At 43.2% G+C, this 7,442-nt stretch overlaps 1 long non-coding RNA gene across 1 annotated transcript in view; it reads right to left on the bottom strand.

Annotated features, from left to right (window-relative positions):
- Positions 1–2,943: 2,943 nt before the first annotated feature.
- Positions 2,944–7,442, bottom strand: part of LOC121034817 (uncharacterized) — a 23,902-nt gene continuing 19,403 nt past the window's right edge. Inside the window, exon 2 of the long non-coding RNA XR_005792632.1 lies at positions 2,944–3,108. This is a non-coding gene — a long non-coding RNA (uncharacterized LOC121034817). The remainder of the gene's footprint in view (positions 3,109–7,442) is intronic.

Here is a 7,442-nt window from a genome sequence, read left to right as displayed (position 1 = left end):
GGACCAAACCTCAAGGGCCATCCCCAAAAGAACAGGCTATCAGACTTGCTAAGGTAGCAACTATCTCTAAAATATTACAGCCAATTGCCATATCTGGAAAATATTCATTTTTTAAAAAAATTTTTAGTGTTTATTTATTTTTGAGAGACAGAGCATGAGCGGGAGATGGGCAGAGAGAGACACACACAGAATCTGAAGTAGGCTCCAGGCTCTGAGCCGTCAACACAGAGCCCAACATGGGGCAGAAACTCACAAACCACAAGATCATGACCTGAGCCGAAGTCAGACGCTTAACTGACTGAGTCACCCAGGTGCCCCTGGAGAACATTGAATTTTACTAAGAAAAGCTTATTTCTAACATCTGTTATGCAGATTAACAAGACATAAAGTTCATCCATGAAAACCCATTTTTGACATTCATTATGTTAATTAATAAAGTCTCTGGTGGTGATTGAGATATAGACAACTTAAGTGCCATAGCAGGTGCCTGTGGGGTATGGACTTGAAAATGAAATGCAGTTGATCACCCCTGGAGAATGGATCACTGATGAGGACCTTAGAAAGTAGTTCAGATTTTCTCTCTCTCTCTCTCTCTCTCTCTCTCTCTCTCTGTCTCTCTCTCTCTCTCTCTCTCTCTCACACACACACACACACACACACACACCCATGCTGAAGTCATTTAAAGCAAATTACAGACATCATATCACTGTACAAATAGAAAAGATCACCTGCCCAAAGTAACTCTTTTGGTATTGTTGTAATAGACATTCATGATATCAAGTAGAAAACGCATTTAAATGACACAAAAATAATGAAATGTGTTCCTTTTATTCTTGCAAACTCCACCTGTTTTTATGTTTTTAATTTGGGAACATAAAATCATAAATTAAGTCAAAATCAACTACAATCCTATAAAGAACTTACAGGAACTTCTAGTCTTCTATGTGCTCACACACTTAGACACACTTTAACCCTCCCCAGGCCTGATGGAGAGTGAATACACACCGGAAACTAGAGACAGCGTATGGAGAGAGCCACTAGACAGGAGCTGTAGCCTGCATTAGGGAGACACGGCCAAGCCACAGTGACCCAGCAGGGAGGGAGTGACAGGAATAAAATCAGGTCCCCAGCCTGTGCCTCTCATTAGTCAAACCCAGCCAGAAGCCAGAGGGCAAGAAAGCCCTCCAAGGTAGTCACAGAGGAGGCGGATGTAGGGTCAGCCTCCCAACACGGAGCAGTATAAAGGATGGAGAGGGAGTCAGGAAAGGCAAATGTTCCATGACTGCGAGAAATAATTTTTTATTTTCATGCATAAAGTCCACCACAACATACACATTTAAAGAAAGGTAAGTGTATAACAAATAACTTCAATATGAAGAAATACTATTGATGAGCACAGTAAGGGAGGGGGGTTCTCTTCAGGACAGGTGTAAAGGACCCAGCTGCCTGATCTGCTGACGAATAAAGCTACAAGTGAATTCTGATGCAGGACTGAGCTAGCCAAACCACCGTGGGACAGGCAGGGCGGAAGGACTGACATTTGGCAGGGACTCCTGTGTGTCTGGATGGATCGATGAGGTGAAAGTCTGTTTTAAGAGGTTTCTCATAATAACGGTTCCCATTTTTCCAACCCAAACTACTTGCCAGGCCCTGTGATAAGTGCCTCACACACATTATCTCATTTAACACAATACTTGAAGTGAACATTATTTTCTCATGTTTTTACGGAAGAGAAACTGAGGCTCGGAGAAGTCTGGTGATGTGACTAAGGTCACACAGTCACACTCCCACTAAGTGATGGAGTCAGGAGTTGGACCTAGATCTACAAGAGCCCAAGGCCAGTCCACTTAGCGACTCTGATAGATAGCTACCACCATTAGCGGTCCCACCTGTAACTGCTTTATGGAGGAATAAACAGTGGAAACCTGGTGAGTAAAGATTGAGTCTCTCCAGGGAATGTCTGCCAAGCATTAAGGAAACAAGAAAACCATCTGAGGGTGCTGCCCAGGTTATATGGTCATTAAAATAATGGTAATAAAATACACATTGATCACTTTTGGAGGTTGCTAGGATTTCAACTCATTAGGATACCAACACACAAGAAGCAACTAATCAAATCTGAAATGTAGGAATTTCTGCAGGAGAAATGACCATATTTCTTCCACAGATGAATAGCATGGCAGAGGTGCTGAGAGGGGGAGGGGGATTGTTACAGATCAAAAAAGATTTCAGGAAGCAACTGCTACTAATTTTTCCAATGTATGGCCTTTTGTAACCATTACTTTCCCTACAAAGAATTCTTTTCCAAGGTGACCTAGCCCACCTTGAAGCAGGACTCAACTCAACATTTCTTCTCAGCCTGCAGCACCAAATATTCTTCAGAATCCAGAATAAGCAATATAAACTCTCCCAGATTTTGTCGATATGGTGGAGGGAGGATCTCCCACCCCACTAATCCCCATGCAACACATGCCTTCTTCCAACCTTCCTCCTGGCTGCCCTGTAATCAGTTTCTCCTAGAATCCCAGAATGCCGAAAGTTAATATCCCAGGACGGCTTTGATTTCAGCAAACAAAGCAGTGTTCAACCACAACCATTCAATGGGAAAACTATGAATTACAAGTAATTTTTTTCTTTTATAATTTTTCCTGTCACACAAGCTAGTGTGTCCAATTCCTTAGACTACTATGCAAACAACATACAGTCATCCCCTTTTACCTGAGGAGGATACGTTCCAAGACCCCCAGTGGAGGCCTGAAACCACAGATGGTACTCCACCCTACACACACTAATGTTTCTTCCTATAGCTCCGTATCTGTGATGAAGCTGAGTGCATAAATTAGGCACAACAATAACTAATAATAAAATAGAACAAATGTAACAATACACTGTAATAAAAGTTATGTGAATACGTCTCTCTCAAGATATATTGTGCTGTACTCACCCTTCTTCTTAGATGATATGAGATGACAAGATGCCCCCATGATGAGACAAACGAGGTGGATGATGCAAGCATTGTGACGTCACGTGACACAACGTTGCCATTGACGCTCTGAAGATTCAACAGAAGGAGGAGCATCCGCTTCCCCAAGGCCGTTGACACGGTAACTGAAACAATGGAAAGCAAAACCCTAGGTAAGGGGGATACTACTTGGTCAAACCCAGTCAGGGTTTTGAAATTGAAAATTTCAAATTTTGTCCCTTTCCTAGACAAACACTTGAATTCATTCCAGTTTAGTTATATCTATCTTCATGCGTAGAACACAGAACGACATGTAAAATCATGGTCTGAGATTTTAACGAGCAGGAAAGGACCCTAATCTCTGCCATTCTAATAATTCTACTTCCCCTGATGTGGCTTCATACCCCTAAAACTCTTAGACGGATCACTTTTCACCAGTTACTTATGTTGAGATTCCTGGCAACAGAAATTCTCTTTCACACATGCTTCTCTTAAACCGCATCTTTCCTCCATCCTATACTTGTGACATTGTTTTCACACGGAAGGGTTGACATCTACAAGTTCTCCCAATTAAATATAATTTTAACAGATTAGTCTATCATATTGCTCTGTCAACATTTTGTACACCCCAATTCTACTACCCAGCACATTTCTATATTTCTAACTCCTTTTAACATCACATCTGAAAATGTGAGGCATGTGCCATCTAGAAATTGCTAAATAAGGCAGAACTGAGGGCACAGCACTGTCGCCTGCCCTAGACACCTCTCTCCAAGTTAACTTTTCTCCATTAATCTAAATTCCTGATGAGTTCTATTGACCACCACATTATTTTCTAACTGTTCCCAAGTAGGATAGTTGAATGTTCTTCAGTTTTTCCAAGGATCACATCATATTCCTGTTCTACAATTCTGTAATCCACCCTTTTCCTGTCCTGAAAATCAGAGATTATATGCAAAGTGTGCAGGCAATATATTACTTAAGAGTGACATATATATAGAAAGACCACATGCCTGTAGATATTGTAGATTTGAATAGGTTTACAGCCTGTTGGGGATATGTGCAAACCCCCTCCAACAATGGAGTCCCAAACCCTTAGACACTTCACTTCCTGGTTCTTTTTCTCCTCTCCATTTCAGGGGCTTATTTTTCATGGGCTTTGCAATGAGCATGCACCAAGGAACTGAAGTCTCTGTATCACCTCAGGGAATGCACATTTGTTCCAATCAGACTACTTTTTGCCCTATATGGGCATAAGTGACTTCTGGGTAAGGCTGTAACCTCTGTAGTGCTCAGCCAATGAGGAGTCAGGGGAAGGACTTCACACTAGCAGATAAATTGCCTGCTGTAAGTGCCCCAACTGTGCCTGTCCCTCAAATACCGGCTCTTGCAAGAACGTTAATTAAAGCCTTGCTTCACTGTGCTGAGTCTCCATGTCCTTCTTTTGATTGGGTCAGTGGGATTATTTCTCACATGGTAGAAGGCCATGAAGCGTCCTATTCTCTAAAAATCACATCACGATAATTTTTCAAAAGATGGAAGCAAGTATGTTGAGAAAGAGGTGCCTTTTGGGGGCATCTGGATGACTCAGTTGGTTAAGCATCTAACTCTTGATTCTGGCTCAGGTCATGACCTCACAGTCGTGAGATCAAGCCCCCGTGTCAGGTTCCACGCTGAGTGCTCTCTCTCTCTCTCTCTCTCTCTCTGTCTCTCTCTCTCTCAAATAAATACACATTTTTTTTTAAAGAAAGAAAGAGGTTACTTTTGCTATGTCACACAAAGGCTTCATATGAGCCAGTGGTGGCTTTGCTGAAAATTACATTAACTCACACTATAACTGAATGTTTGGGTCCCCCCAAAATTCTATGTTAAAACCTAATCCCCAGTGTGAGGGTATTTAGTGGGGAGGGTCTTCGGGAGGTGACTGTGTCACGAGGGTGGGGTCCTCATAAATGGGAATAGTGCCCTTCTAGAGGAGACCCCAGAGAGTTCCCTTGCCCCTTCTGCTACGTGAGGACATAGGGAGAAGACAGCCACATATGAAGTAGGAAGCAGTTCCTCACCAGACACCAAATTCTGCCTGCACCTTAATCTTGGATTCCCAGCCTCCATGTTTTCTGTTTATAAACCACCTAGTCTATGGTATTTTGTTACAGCAGTCCATACGGACTATGACAACTGCCCTCCAATCTACTGGACAGCACCAATTTTCAGTATGATCTCTCATAGACTGTTGACAACAACTTCATACGGTTCTAGTCCTTTAATCTCCAGAATATGCTTATCTGGGCCTAGCTCTCACTATTGCCTAAACCATATTTAGTTGCAGTTCCCTTTTCACACACTTTGTTCTACCCTTTCCAGTTTGAAGACCATATCCTTGAGGGAGAGAATGAAACAACAGATTGGAATCATTCTCCCTTCTTTGTCAGCAGCCTGGGGCTAACCTATGACCATGTCACTTTCTCCTTTTTTCCCTAATGGGATCCCTTCCTCCCAAGCTTCCTGTCCCCACTCTCTTCCCAAGTGTGGTCCACTGTCCAGGGCTTCCTCTCTGATCCCATTTCACTGATAACTGCCCTTGATTTAGTTTCTGTTCTCACACCTGTCTCCCTGCTACTTGTTCTCATCAACTTAATGTGATTATCAGGTTCTTCCTCCTTTCTTGAATCAAAGATCTCTTTTACTGGGTTCACTTTCCTTTCCCCACAACATCTAAGCATACATTTTTTCTGAGTCAGCTTCCTGTTCTGAAAACCTGCCATTCGGTCCATCAGGACTAGTCCCCAGCTGGCCTGCCACTTACCCAGTGAAGCCACCTTTTTCCTGTCACTGTGAAAGCCTCCCCTGAGGCAAAGCTGTCATTATACCTGGCAGACAACGTAGGCTGAGAAACTCATGATTCCTCTCTTTTCACTCTAAAATTCTCATTGATTTTTCTTCAGAGGGACAATAAAGCAATTTCTACCATAAGGTCATCAATGCCTTTCTTTTTTTAAGTTGCCTTCAATGTGTCACTTTCTTGGAGAAACGTTTTTTCAATCTCCTGCTTTCTAGTTTTACTGTTCTCAGTTTGCAGGTGTCCCCCTCTGTCAAGAATTGCCTTTGTTTATTATTAACTTAATTTGGGGCTGCTGGTCAATGTCACAGCACCTCCTCAAGTCATCAGAGTTGTCAAATTACTAAGGATGGGAGACCCCAGGGGCGCCTGGGTGGCTCAGTCGGTTGAGCATCCGACTTCGGCTCAGGTCATGATCTCGCGGTCCATGGGTTCGAGCCCCGCGTCGGGCTCTGTGCTGACAGCTCAGAGCCTGGAGCCTGCTTCAGATTCTGTGTCTCCCTCTCTCTCTGACCCTCCCCCATTCATGCTCTGTCTCTCTCTGTCTCAAAAATAAATAAAACATTACAAGAAAAAAAGGATGGGAGACCCCAATTGTAAGATTTTTGTCCTAGCAAACTGACACTCTTTCATTCACGCATGCATGCGTTTCTTCTGCAAATACGTATTGAGGATCTACCATGCGGCAAATATTGAGATAAATGAACTCACAATCGCCATCATTAGAGACCTAAAGTCCTATCTCAAATATAACTAGAGCTTGGTGAGACTCCATTTGGTGCATGAGGTTGTAATCAAATAAACTATAGTTTGATAAACAAAGGTAATTAAAAACAATTCAAATCATTATCAGTGGCAGGCCGAAGACCACACTCTTAGTCCCCATCTAAATACCCTAACATTCCCTTTGCATACGTCTCCCATTCTCCGTCTCTCCAGCTGCTGGCAGAACTCTTCTGGACACTCTGGGTCACCATAAAACACTGACCTATTGTAGAAGCATCTCTCATCTCAGCTACAAGCATGTAGATACCCAAGATAAAATGCACAAGTCTCTCAAAATGAGAACTTTTTTCAAAACATATATGAATTAGAAAGCAAGAAAGAAAATTCACTGATGCAATGAAGGAGAGATATCCAGCACTCGGCTTGACCCAGGGGCCAACCCTAAAGCCAAGTGGTTCACAGAAAGGTAACTTGACCTGGCCTCTAGTGGTCGGGAGGCTCGGGGACAAGGGGCAAAGCCTCACCTTCTTGCAAAAAGAGAAGACAGAATGGACCCCATACACCAAGCCCTGAGTTGTAAAGGGTTACCTGGGGCGTCAGATGGAGGCCAGAAAATGCCACACACTAACCTGGAGAAAGGGAAGGAGACATCAGCACCATGATGCCTATTTGTTCCACATCCCAGGGCACTCTCATCCTGCCCCTCTATCTAGACTCAGACTTACTCCCACATACACCCAACGCCACAAGCACGCCCTGAGGCCTCCAGCCATGTCCAGCTTCCCTTCCCGGAAAACTCCACACTCCACCCACCAGGACTAGGCCCTGGACCATGAGCATCACCCATGGTATTTAAAAGAAAGAATAGAATAGAATAGAATAGAATAGAATAGAATAGAATAGAATAGAATAGAA

This window comes from Herpailurus yagouaroundi, unplaced genomic scaffold (genome assembly GCF_014898765.1).
Source record: "Herpailurus yagouaroundi ecotype Mexico unplaced genomic scaffold, PumYag 160, whole genome shotgun sequence".
NCBI classification, from domain to species: Eukaryota; Metazoa; Chordata; class Mammalia; order Carnivora; family Felidae; genus Herpailurus; species Herpailurus yagouaroundi.
This window is presented reverse-complemented; position numbering and strand designations above follow the sequence as displayed.